The sequence below is a fragment of the Thermobia domestica genome, chromosome 2 (genome assembly GCF_964235325.1).
Source record: "Thermobia domestica chromosome 2, izTheDome1.hap1.1, whole genome shotgun sequence".
Taxonomy (NCBI): Eukaryota; Metazoa; Arthropoda; class Insecta; order Zygentoma; family Lepismatidae; genus Thermobia; species Thermobia domestica.
Genome location: NC_137455.1, coordinates 345,410,704 through 345,425,045, shown reverse-complemented (window position 1 = coordinate 345,425,045; position 14,342 = coordinate 345,410,704). Strand labels below are relative to the sequence as shown.

At 35.0% G+C, this 14,342-nt stretch overlaps 1 protein-coding gene across 2 annotated transcripts in view; it reads right to left on the bottom strand.

The window, feature by feature from the left end:
- LOC145679864 (uncharacterized) overlaps positions 1-14,342 on the bottom strand; it is a 69,655-nt gene that overhangs the window by 22,424 nt on the left and 32,889 nt on the right. The window contains exon 1 of one of the 2 annotated variants that reach the window (XM_081750384.1): positions 5,494-5,550. The exons of the other annotated variant lie outside the window; for it this stretch is intronic. The gene's annotated coding sequence lies outside the window, so the exon portion shown is untranslated. Of the gene's footprint in view, positions 1-5,493; positions 5,551-14,342 lie in introns of those variants that run through there. 2 annotated transcript variants of the gene reach the window in all.

The following is a 14,342-nucleotide window of genomic DNA, read 5'->3' as shown; positions in this document are numbered from 1 at the left end:
CATCGTAGGTGGTTGAAACTCTGCACAATTGCCGATTTCATTAATTAAAATTAAATCACAATCCTCATCAATCTATAACAGACGAAACTCCAGAAATATCCTCCAAATAGTATTGATTTACTGTTAATATAGTTACTGACAAGGAAATATACGGAAGATAACTCACCGATTTGAATGAAACTTTGCATACTTATAGAACATTGAAAAATAATCTACACGTATTTTTTTATTTCGGTAATGGTGAGCTTTTAAGTGTAGAAATCACACTTAGAATGTTAGGGGTAGTATCCAAGCTTAGATAGCAAACAATCATTTAATGTAGAAGAAAACATACTCCCAGGGGATTTCAGCACTGCTGATTCAGACTCTGACTTCAAAATTACAAAATTCAAAATGGCGGATCCAATATGGTGATTACAATTACGAAACGTCTTCTGGTTTGAAATTCTCTGCAGTTAGCCAAAAACAATTATAGTAGGTAGGGGTTACTGCGGGAAGTTGCAGACCGATTTGAAACCCCTTTCTTTACTTATTTTAACGGGATGGTTGATTAAAGTGTCTCTGCATCTCTCACTATTCGGAGTGCTTATTTAAAATGAGTCACGTCGCCTCTCACTATTCGGGGTGCTTATTGAGAGTGAGTCCCCTCGCCTCTCACTAGTCGGGCACCCTTAAGTGGCCGCCATTCCCCCATTTTCTCTTACGCTACCAACATTGTTTATCGTTCTTGGCTATTGCCTCTTATCAATTTCCTTCGAATAGATAGGAATCTGCATAACCAGTCAGGGCCAATTAACGGGAACGAGTGTGGTGGCTGATTGTCGTGACATATTGACATTAAAAATGACTATGCACTGGAACATCATGTTGATAGAGACTTGATAGTTTTGCAGTGTTATATGCAGTAATGAAGTGTCATTATCAGGTGTAATGAGTAAAATCTCAAAATATGAAAATGTATCATCAACAGCATTTGTCGTTTTACTGTTTGCCTGCTGTGTCAATTACACCTAGTAAAAGTTCGTTCACCAAATTAAAGTAAGTTAAGCATTATATAGTAAGACAATGACGGACATATGATTAGATTCCCTCATAATATTGTGTTCCGAGAAGAATATTATAATTAGTCTTGATATAAATCAAATTGTTCACAGATGAGCATTCCTTAAACAACACCGCAGGGACAGACCCAAAGTTTGGACCCCTTAAAAGTAGCAGTATGACAACCCACCGCCCCCCCAGAAGTCGGTCCTGGATCCGCCCCTGCAACACCGTGTCTAGATAGTTGCAGCATGATTTTGTGTTGATTATCAGGCAACAAAATTTCATACGGTACATAAATCCTTGTTTGGAGTACTCAACTAAGAACACTTCTTTCGCTACAATCAGGGGTAAAAGTGAGGGGGAACACGGAGGATGATGTTACTCTCCTTCCAAACAATATCTATGGCATTCCCCACTTCCTAAAAAGAATATGCAAAGATATCTATGGGGAACGTCATGACGTCGTGCACCTCTCTACCTTTTCAGATCCACTTTTACCCCTTGCTATAATTATATAATGTGAAATTCATTTTTGTGACTAGAAGTATGTTATTGTTATTATTAACTTACAGAATACACCAGATAAAAGAAAATGCAATTTCACACGCAAAAGATACCTGCTTATTATCTTATTTTTTTGTAACTTTAATACAAGACAAAACTGTAATACTTTTTCTCACTTGTGGTATTCAAATATAAAGAGACACAGGATGTTCATTTTAGTAAAAGTTTTATATGCTGATAGTAAATGAATATTATCTCACAACATGAGAGAATCCTACAAATCAAAAGTTTACAATAAACTGAGAATAGAGTTATCATTCTTGATGTGTGTGTTACTATTTTTATATTAGCAACGTCTCCTAGAAATTAATTACAAATCCCAAAGATAACCGTCTCAAGCTCATTTTGCCACAAATTTCAAATTCGCAATACATTTTCCTATAAGTTCCTTATCCAGCAACCCCTTAAAATGTGAATTTTGTTATACAAAGGCATACTTACATTTTTGTAAAGATATCTCTCAATTAGTATACGTACAATATTTTGTTTTCAGTAGGGTCTAGTGTTTTCTTCAAACAAAAATCGATTATTTATTGTGTTAACAATTATCATGTAAAGTAGAAGGCTCATTTAAAAATGAGAAAAGTACTATACTAGTGTTATCAAAGGTGTGTTGCATAGACAAGGGCGCCCATCAGGGGGGCAAGGTGGGGCGATTGCCCCCACCCCCCTAAGAGGAAATTGTACTTGGGAATATCGAAAACCCAATAGAATTTTTACATTAGTTGCAGCAAAATTTGAAACTATATTTGAAACTTGCCCCCCTTGGAAACTTGAACTCGCTTATACTTGCCCCACCTTGGAAACCACAACATGGGCGCCCTTGTGCATATCAGCATATCAGGTATATCAGCGGCACGAGCGAACATAATACTAAAGCGTCAATACTTGAAATCGAGTTATTAGGTGGAATGAATTGGGATTGAACCACAGAATACTACGTATTTTGTTTAATTTTGGAAATTTTCTTGTAAATGTCAAAGAAAGGTTGTTTGGGAAGTGTCATTGTATTTAATTCCGTGAGAATGTTAAACCTTCTTTTCAAGTTTACCCGAAAGTTAGAAAATACATCATACCATTAAGTTTCCACTAGCCGCTGATATACGAGAAGATATCGTAAAGTTTTAATTATCACTAAGAAGTTATTAAGATATGATGACGAAATTTTGTGTTATGTTTGTTTCTTACGTGTATGATGTTAATGAAATTAGCTCCTAATGATTGTTATTTCTTAGGATGTGTCAAAAGTGGCCAAAGCGCTAGATGAATAAGAGAGGCTCGCAGTGTGATAAAGTTCCTGCATTTGAAAGATAATAATGCCAGACAAATTCATGACGATATGAAGGGTGAGTATGGCGCAATTGTAAAGTGGAAAAGAAAATTTCAAACTTGTCATGTGTGCCTCACAGACGACCCAAGACTTGGAACATTACCTCTGATGGACGATGCGGCGATTGTGAAGAAAGTGGAGTGTTTTAATTCTTGAAGACAAACATGTAGCCATTCAAACGATTGTGAGTGAGATAGATCTCAATTATGGTAGTGTGTGAAAAGTTATCCATGACGAACTCCACATATCTAAGGTATCTGCGCACTGGATTCCTCCTTTGCTTAAACCTTTCGTCTCTTCCAGCTCATTCATCTCAAGTTGCTGTCGACACAGCAAAGGCATGTGCCTTCTAGGTATTGCAGCATCCGCCTTATTCTCCCGACCACGCACCCAGTGACTTTTCTTCTTTCCCCAAATGAAGAATCCATTGCGTGGTCACCATTTTGACAACACAGATGACATCATTCATCAGGTGGAAGAGTGGTTTAAAGCACAACGTGCAGATTTCTATAATAACGGTATTCGTAAATTGAAGAAACTACATGGTAACTACATCTGGATGGTAACTACATAGAGAAGGGTTAACAACTACAAATCACAATAATCCGTGTATCCTGATTTTTTTTACTATGATAATTAAAACTTTACGGTACCCCCTCGTAAATCTATATAATAAAAATCGTTAAACGCATTCTGTTCTTTAAAATTGTGTATTATTGAAAAATAAAATAAAAGACTATTAACGTAACCGCAGGAAAGCGGAGAACACTTCAGAAAGGCTGGACTGAGAATCGAACCCGGGGCCTTCCTATTTTAAAAAATACTTCTGATACTGCATCTCGTTATTCGGTATATACGTATCCATTCGGCAGATTAACCCATTAAATCCACCCTGTTTAATAGCCTTCGGAACGTCACTGATCGTATCCGTGAGTTTTCCCGGGATTTTTCCCTTTTTTTCCACATCCTTATTCTATCAACAGGGTCATAACCATTCACTTTTATTAACTATTCGTCTTCTTTATTCTAAAACAGAGCTTTTCAGTCTATGGTACGCGACCCGCTGTTACGACTTACGGTGGTAGTATTTTGGTGTAAAAGGTTGAGCAGTGCTGGTCTAAAAGGTATAATTGTGAGACGTAAAACAAGAAATTTCGTATCATTTTCCTATAGTACTTGGCAATAATGTGCGCGACTCTCTTGGTCTTAAGCCGAAACAGAAAAAAAAAAATGCATGGTAATAAGTATTTATTGTTGTTAACATACAGCACAACGACAAAACTAGTTTTAAATTCGCGCTGAGAATGGAATTTCTCACTTACTTCTGCCCTCGTGTTTTTTTGCTGGCTCTCATTCATGGGTGTCGATCCAAAGAAAGGGGGCGAAGCCAATTCTAAATTTGCTTCGATCTCTTTAGTATCTGATACGTTTGCTTGGATATTTTACAATAAAACTTGCATACCCGATCGAGCGGGCCCCCGTAAATAGGATTGCCAACCGTCCTGTATTTTACCAGACAGTTCGGTTTTTGATTTTCGTGTCCGGGGTCCGGTACGATCTCAAAACCGGCCGTTAAATGTCCTATAATTTTTTCTTCTTATTAATCCTATTCTCTGTTCTATTCAGATTATTTTGGAGTGACGGAAAGAATCATTTGTCGCTGGACATAATTAAAGTAGAACTTATAATTCGCTTTCATATCGACTTGTCGTGCTAAAGAGTTGAAGGCAGGAAAATTTACTGAACTTGTCAAAACTTCTAAAGGTCAAGAAAAGTACATTTTCAAGAGCGCTGCTAGCGCTGCTTCATCCTCAGTTACATCTTTCAATTAAATAATGCTTCCAGATCCAGTAAAACTGTGTGGGCATTATGAGACATTACTAGCCTCAGCGAAGCTGGTAAGACTTATTTTTCAACTATATTTTATACATGCCATATTTATATTGCCAATTATATTTGCTTTTCTGTTTTAAAAACGATATATTGATGATAGACTACAAAAATTGCATGTGCCTACTCAACCAAAACTGGAATTAGTAAGTTTAATAATAAATATTTCAAAAGTAACCAAAGTTATTAAATTCGAACTCCCAATCGCTCAATTTTATATGAAGTTACCACTTTCAGGTTACCATATTTTTGACCAGCGACGATGTCACAATCTTAAGAGTAGCTGACCTTACTCTAGCAGGGTGTCCGGTATTTCCATTTTCAAAAGTTGGCAACCCTACCCGTAAAATTATTCAGAAATCTGCGCCACTGTTTGGATAATCGGGTTATTGAGGTTCGAATTATCAACACTGCACCGTAGTTTGAAGATTATAACAAAAAAATTATGTAGATTTCAACATTGCTTCAAAGACACTTCTAAGATCTTTCGTGATCATAATCATCTGTTAAACACTGCACCAGGATTTGTGAAACACTCTACATTTAGATACATAAATAAACATATTGACAAAAAAGGCAGTGAAATTGTGTACACAGTGATACTTAAAAACCTGTATTGCAAGAAGTCAAACAAAGGTGAAAAATGAAATCGTTTGTTTTCTTACCTGTAAGCTATAAACCTGTCTTGCTGTCCTCTTACAAAGTTTCCAGAGAAACAAAATCATTTCAGAATTCCAGAAAAAATAACTCAAGTTGTATTGAACGCGTGTTACTGCGCAAAGCAGTCGCATTTGCTTCAAGTACTATATTGTGCAACAAAACAGTGGAAAACAACCTTGTAGAAAATTATAAGTTAAAATGCTTAGAACTAGTAAGTTTCAACATCATTAGCTAGCAAATTGTCCCTTCTGTTTCCTCCCATCCCTTTAGAACTTACCCATTCCTAAAACAAAACGAAAAAAAAAAAAAAACAATAATACCTCATGTGCGTATCCTTTAAGTGTATTATTGAATTTTAAATGTTTAACGAAACGCATTCAATAGTGATAAGAGGGACATGTGCAGGAAATTCAAATCAATAGAAACAATATTTGCTTTATCGAAGTTTGGTGAAAAACGAAACAAAGAAAAGAATCATTTTTATTCACTTTTCTGTTCTTTGTTACTTCTAATGATCCTTTGATGAAGGAGGTGTTCTTTGTCACAGTTTCAAGAATCGGATCGACTGGTGAACTTCACCTTTTTAAAGCAGACTGAACTAACTTTTCTTTTTCTTTCTTTTTTCTTTTCTTTTTATTTTTTCTCATCTTGGACATGAGTACCGTACCAGGTTGAAGTAAACAAGCAATGCTAGTAGCTAAAGCTAACAAGGGAAGTTCGGGAGAACCTGCAAAGAAACTAAGCATGCCATTCGAAAGGCCAATCCATGCTGATTACAAGCTAATAAAATTCCTGCACGGTTGAGAACTTTTCGCGAGGTTAAATGCACGATTGCACAAGACATTGTACAGCGGGGGACACTTCTAAATGGTACACCTTAGCTGTAAATCTCCATATGGCTGTACCATTTAGAAGTGTCCCCCGCTGTACAACCATTTGGTGTGTTTGGATTCCGACCAATTCAAAGATTATGGCAGGAGACTTGTACAAGTATGAAACTTCTTCATTCGGACGTTATGATGTACCAACGAAACAATCAAATGCCCATGCTAACGAATCAGTTTCGATCACCGCGATATATTAGATTGTTTCAGTTTGCGTTCCACAAGGCAGGTTACCGAACAAATTATATACCTTCTGAATCAACTGTCGAATTTGCTTTTCGCTTTAATTATGCGAACTGTTCCCTTGATGGATGCAACGCAATTGCACAAATAAAATGTTCATGGTGCAAAGAAGTCTTTTGCCTGGGCCATTTCTTCATAGAAGAGAAGAACAACAGTGATCAATTTTCATCTCTAATCTATCATTATTGTGAACAGCATAATGACTAATTTTAACTAAGAAACCCCTTAGTTACTGCAAAACAGATTTGTTGTTGTTGTTATATCCGATAGATTTCAATTCGTATGTCAATAGTCGTTGCTAATAATGTTGTACTTAACGCGTTTAAAAACGCATATACTCATTTTTTCATATAAAATTCCAAATTGAACCTCTTGAACAGTTCTCAACCGTACAGGAATTTTATTAGCTTGTTGTAATCAGCATGAATTTAGCCCTTCAAATAACATGCTTAGTTTCTCTGTAGGCGAGTGCTTTCTCCCGAACTTCTCTTGTAAGAATACTCAGTGTTTAGCCAAAAATGTTTCTAAAGGAGATCTGTAACTTTCTCAAGGAAGGAATGAGCTTTTTCGTATTAAAAGAAAATTGAAAGAATTGTTCCAAAATATTGAAAGCACAAACAACTCGCCATACATATTTATTAGTAACATCGCTTTTGCTTCAGGAGGATGGGCCAAAAATTACCGCTGATACATATTTATTAGTATTTCACTATAATGTTGATTAAATGTATATATGTCTTAAACTGAGCGGGGAAATTTACCCCTGACCCCCAACTGAGCGCCCGCCGCATACATATATATTACACACATTCACACATCTTACTAGGGTTGTGTGAGGCAAGATAAGCCAGAAATTTTCGTGACGAGATACAAGATAAAACAAGAATTTTAGGAATGATTCCAAAAAGTGAATCAAAAAATTGCTATCTTGGCCAAGAATTACTTTTTGGATCAAAGGCCACAAAATTTTTGAACTTCCCCTAAATCAATTTTTCGTATTTTCTACGGAATAAGCACATCATATTGAGTTAAGTGATAGTTAGGGTTTGGCTACACTATATGTAGTTCTCCAGATATAAAGCCTACAAGAAAATTTTTGATTGAAATTATTCGGATCTTTTGATGCATTTTTGGATCAGGGGCTACAAAATTTTTGAACGACCCCTAAATCGAGTTTTATTTATTTATTTACTTTTCACTTGTAACAGGATACTGTCCCAATTACAATAGGGTTACCAAATTTAATTATATAGAGATATTATACATATTCAATAATATATTATACAGTACAATACTTGTATATTATTCATGTACAATAATAAGAATAAAACGAAGAATAAAACAGAAATAAAAAAGAAAGAAAAAAGCGTAAATAAAATATAATAAAGAGAAAAATACATAAGATTGGCATTGCTGTAAAGAAAAAAACAATGTTATCTCTATAACTTAATAGAAGACAGCATAAACATTATTCCACTAGTCATCTGACGTATTTCTTGTCTAAAGTTTGTTTTAACAATTTCGGATATAAAAGATATGGAAGAGAAAGATCAATCTCTGAACTTTTCGTTGATACATTATTATAACTCTGATACATTCGAATTAGGGGAGAATTGATATGCATAGAAGTTCTAGATTTCACATTATAAAATAGCGTTCTATTCCTTAATCTGGTTTTGGTGGTATTAAAATTTAACAGATTTTTGCATTCATGATTATCTAGTATAATATAATTCACTAATTTAAATAAGAGAATCAATTAAGATATTTCCCGCCGAGTAGTTAATAACGAATATTTAAATATGTCCAATAATGTACTGTAAAAAAACTCTAATATCATAGGAATTTCACTCTATACATTTTAAAATACAAATATCTTAAAAACTTATTTTGTATTCTTTCAACGTTTCTTTCATGTTGCTTATAGTGAGCAGCCCACACTATATGTATATTCCAACTTGCTACATATTATACTATTAAACAAAACCGTACAAGCTCTTATGTTAGTAAATTTATTTGTATTTTTAATTAAAAATCCAAAAGATTTATATGTTTCATTAATTATTTTGTGAATATGCTGATTAAAGCATAGTTTAGAAGCTGTAAGGACTCCTTAAACATTTACATGTCTAGCTCTTTTTATCATTACATTATTCATCGAGTAATTAGAATAATGTTGGATTACCTTTTTTCGAGAACGTTATTACCCAACATTTATTTATACTAAAAGGCAAATTGTTATCAATACTCCAACTGTAGCAGCTATCTACATCCATTTGTAGATTGATTGCATCATCCTTATTCTTTATTTCCTTATAAAATTTCATATCATCTTCGTATCATCTGCCGCGCTTTTCGTATTTTTTTTTTTTTTTTTTTTACGGAAAAAGCACATCATACTGAGTTCAATGTAGTTTTGGTTGGGCTACACTATATATATATATATATATTTCTCCAGATATAAGCCCTACAAGAAAATTTTTGACAAATATATCGAATCTTTTGGGCCAATTGGATCACGGACCATAAAATGTTTGAACGGCCCCTAAATCAAGTTTTCATATTTTCTATGGAATAAGCACATCATGCTGAGTTAAATGATAGTTTGAGTTTGGTTACACTATCTGTAGTTTCCCAGATATAAGGCCTACAAGAAAATTTTTAACTGAAATATACTTCATCGTTTGTTCCAATATAACAAAGCTCTTCCAATAGGAATATTTTCCCTCTTCGAGAAGAAAATATCACTTTTTGTACACCTTTTCCAGTAAAGAGAGCATCAACTATGCCTCTTAGGAAAAATCCTATATATCACAAATACATACATAGTAATATAGATAATATTATTACTTGTATATCATATAACTAATAAAGTATAGGTTGCGTTATTGAAACATTAGTAATTCACAGTTAGTTCACATAACACTGTACCTAGGTAAATACGCTTAATAAAGGCATATAAAGGGAATTAGATTTAGAGATCCTATGAAATCGTTTGGAAGACTGAGCCCCTGTTTACCTGCCCTCCCTACTGAGAATGTTTCCTCATCTATAAAACAAGTTTAGAAAATTGAAGAACATTGATTTAAAATCTCTCTTAAAGTTAAGTTTTTTTTTTTTTTTTTTTTTTTTTACCACTGTTTAAACTTCTTCTGAAGGCCGGAAACAATGAATTAAGCATTTGTTAGATTTCATAGATAAAATTCTAGCACTAAAATAGTGGCATAAGAGCGTATTTCTCATGTGATAATATAGAAAGTTCTGAGCAACCACTAATTTAAAGACAATAGCTCTTCCAATTTGTGAAGATACTAGAGGGAAAGGAAAATTCTTCACAAAGACGCTTTTGAGAGTGATAACTAAATTGGTAAGCAGAAGAACACATTATTGCATTTCACAACCAATATAATGGCAGAGGTAAAACCGTATAAATCATTTCACTAGACATTAACTCCAACTTTTAATATAGGTATATGCTGGCAAGCCCGCAATCAGACATAGAAATTTGTCAGGGCTATAAATATGTTGGGGAGGCACAAGTCGCTAACAAGTCTAAACTAATGTACGTCGATAACTACTCAGATTTTGTATAAGCATTTCTCATTATATCACTTCATTTTAGCTCCATACCACATAATAATAATAATAATAATAATAATAATAATAATAATAATAATAATAATAATAATAATAATAATAATAATAATAATAATAATAATAATAATAATAGATATTTAAATACTTTTATTAACCATATATATATATATATAGGTTGTATACAGTATAACAAGGAACACTAATACTTCTATTGAATGATTTAGATATTTCCTATAATGAAGTATACATTTCAGTAGCTCAGGTTTTAGTAAAATAATGGAATTATCGGGTTGTGTAAAAAGTATTGATTGTTTCGAGGTCAACGTTGAGTACACATTTATTGTGATTTGACAATAACGTTATAATATCACTTAGCACCATTTTGTTCAATGTACTTTTGCCATTATTCCGGTCACAGCATATTCTCATAGCTCTAGAACTTCCGTAGTTTCTGGTCAAACAATTATGACATGTTTTCACAGGCCATTTTTGAAACTAACAAAACTATTCACAGAATTCTGCAGAGACAGAAGTATAGTAGTGCTAAGTCCAGGCTATACGGTGGATGCATTAAAACTTCATAGTGGAGTCATCTCAATTTCTGATTGGACATAAAGATATATATATATATATATATATATATATATATATATATATATATATATATATATATATATATATATATATATATATACAGTCTGGTGTGTCAGTGTAGTATGCGACACCTTTTCTCCTGATCAGTTCCAACTGCTTTCTTTTGATTTTCTATGTGCACTCGTGTTAATTATCGAGAGTACATCTTAATCTATCGTTCCCACCGTTATCAGCTCATGATACATGATGCTACTCCAATCCCACCAAACGCACAGCATAGCCTTACTGGGTGTCAATGTGGGCCTTGCCACAAACTGTGCAGCTCCCTTTGTTTGCTTCGATCACGATTTTTTCGCCTATTGTTGTCTTGGGATATCCCCTTGTCATCATCTGTTATCAACTTCTTCAGAAATGGTTCGAGCTCGTTACGTGTTAGTAGAGAATCGTAGACAGATCGATCAAGTAAATGATTTTGAGTCAGATCATTGGCAACCAAACGTTGAGCTTTTTGTATCCAGTTTTGTCCAAATGCAGTAATTTCTTAAATTTGAAAAACCATTTCTTACCTGTGCACCGAGACAATATTTTGTTAGAAATGAGATTTGGCAATTCTCATTCATGAGGAAAGTAACAGTATGTTTCTCTTTTTGCTCTATACAACCTCATCTACTTTTCTTCATTTCTCATTAATGAGAGTTTCAAACCCTTGTTTCTAAGGAAAGATTTTCTCGGTGCACAGATAAGAAACGGTTTCTCGGATTTAAGAAAGTATTTTTAACAGTGTTGTTTAACACTATTTGGTAAGGGATGTTTAGATAATTGGCGATGTCATGATTGCTTTCATGACAGTTTTACTAGACTTTTGCCAACATATCATTAAGTTTTGCTGAAATTTGTCGCCCACTGTAAGGAGCATCTTGGATATTGAAAGAAAGGGACTGAACCAACTTTTAGCCGTTGCTTTTGATAACATATCTCGGCCATAAACAGCACAATTTTTTTTTCATAGCCCAGCGCAACTTTACAACTTTATCGAAATAAAATTGTAAAATGTAGCACAATTTTGCGGATGCACATAATACTTTATGTAAAACAATTATTGTTGATGGACATTGTATAACTTTATCAAATACTGTAGGGGTGAATAAGAAAGTCTAATATGTTTTGGCATGTTTTTGAACAACTGAACCTCTTTCGAAAATCCAAGGGGGGGTGGGCATGTCCCTTTTGCTTCCTACTGCACACATCCATAAAAGTACTATAATGTAAACATTCACACATCTAGAAAAAATCACCCTCATCACCTCACTTCTACTTATTACTCTCGCGAAATACACACTACTGGAAGAGCTGCCAATCCAACATCTGAACGTTTCGGTAGTTTTTCTTTCTTTCGATATTAGACATAAAACGACAAGATGTATTTAAAAAATCATTCTTCAAAGCCACGTTATAATAATTTACTAGTTTATAGAGGGATCTGGAAAGATGATTTAAAGTAAACAACAACAACAAGAAAGTACCAGTGTTTCTGGCACTTTGAAAACTACCGTAAAATAAACTAAGCTGTAGAAACCCTGTAATAGACAGAATGCTGAACGGGTATTTGGCCCTTCATTTCCCTTGCGGATGGTACTCCCACGTTTCTATAGGTTATTGAAAGAAATATGGATCTAACAGGGATAATGTTCAAGGTTCAGCTAGATGTTGGGTGATCTGTCGACCTACATGGAAGTGGGTTCTAGAAGAGGATCAATTTTCAACTTAAATTTAAAAAAACGGAAAAGAAATTATAGAAATTTTTCTAACGGAAGTTAGAAAAAGACCTAAGCTTATTACATAGGAAATTCTAAAGGGTAGACGTGTCTACCCTGTCTCCCTTGAAGCCTCGTCACCAATATCTACTTTATTTATTTATTTATTTTTTCGAAAGAAAACATCCTTCTCTCGGTGCTACGTTTGGTTATATAAGCTAGTGAGTGCACTTTTTACTTCCAGAAAATACATTCAAAACAAATATAATGTTTTGGAACAAAGTAACTCTTATTCAAGTAACAGTTATTCAAGTAACAGGAACAAAGTAACTGTTCAGTATGTTCATGAAGGTATAGCCGCGGGCTCCGTCTGCTCATGGAGGTATCGCCGCTACTTAAAACACAAATCACGTCGGAAACAAAACACATGAATTTTTGAGCTCTTGCAGTAGACATCCTTAAATTCTGCGGTGATGTAGTACGGCTGATATTTTGGTTGTTTCCAGGTCGTGGAGTCTGTCCGGGTCACCAGGTTTATTTGCCTCTCTAAGTATGTTTAGGTAAGCGGATTTGTCCGGGTTAGATCGGGTTTAAGAAGTGAAACCCTACCCCGGACAAAAGTCCTAAAGCTCGTTACATTCGCCAATGACAACGCATATCAAGCTGGAGAAGACCCATAACAGCTGAATAGTTAGCGTTTACGAGCGATAATATCCGAATTTGCGTGTCCCAGTGAGATTGAAGCGCAGTAATTCCATTGAAGTCGAAGAGCTGCCAATTCATGATAATTGAAGTTAATGCAAAATTGATATCATGGAGAAAACTCGAATTCGGAAATACGATCGAATTTCTCCTTAAACTGTAGGTAGCATGAGAAAATTAATAGATAACTCCATGCAAATGGAAAATAGCTCTTTCATGGCTAGTTTACGTTTTTTTTAAGTGCGTGAAACCCAGATTCGAATCCGATAGTAATATAGGTAGTTTGGATCTCACGGTAAGAAAAACGTTCACGTTTCGTATACTGTTGGTAGCGGAAATAGACATTAAAGTCCCAATTAATCTAAACATAGAAACAAATATAATGCTATAAACATTGTAGGACCTGGAATCAAGAGCTTCTTTAGCTTTTAGCTTAACGTCCCTTAAGCTAAAGAAATCGTATGATAAGTAATAGTGAGTGATTTTGAAACAACTAGTGGATTGAGAATGTAGGAGGAAACATGAGTATAAAAAACGAAAACTCACGGATACAATGTTGTCTACCTCTAATTTGCTGGGATCGAACCATTGACTCCTTGCAATAGTGTTGAGCATTCTACCACTATGATCCCCGAAGACATTCCTATTTTTAGTTTAATGTTCCACGATTATTCACGTAGGTGACGGTGAAGATGAGATGAATGATAATGGAGTGACGAAAACGGAAGGAAACGGGAGAAACCCGACAAAAACCAAAGCACACGGTATTTGTACACCACAATGTTCACTTAGCGGGAGCTGAGATCGAACCAAGGCAGGGGCGGATCCAGGACGGACTTCTGGGGGGGGGCGGGGGATTGTAATACTGCTACTTAGAGTTACTTTTAAGAGCGTCAAAAAATAAACAAAAAAGTTTCCTCTTCAGGGGGGGGGCAATTGCCCCGATCGCCCCCTCCCTGGATCCACCCCTGAACCAAGGTCACCATTCGCCAGAGGTAAGCACTCTTAAGCTGAGCCACTGCGGCCCACTAAAGACCTTCGTCTTGCAAGTCTCAAACACTCTGTCTCATCTGAGATATC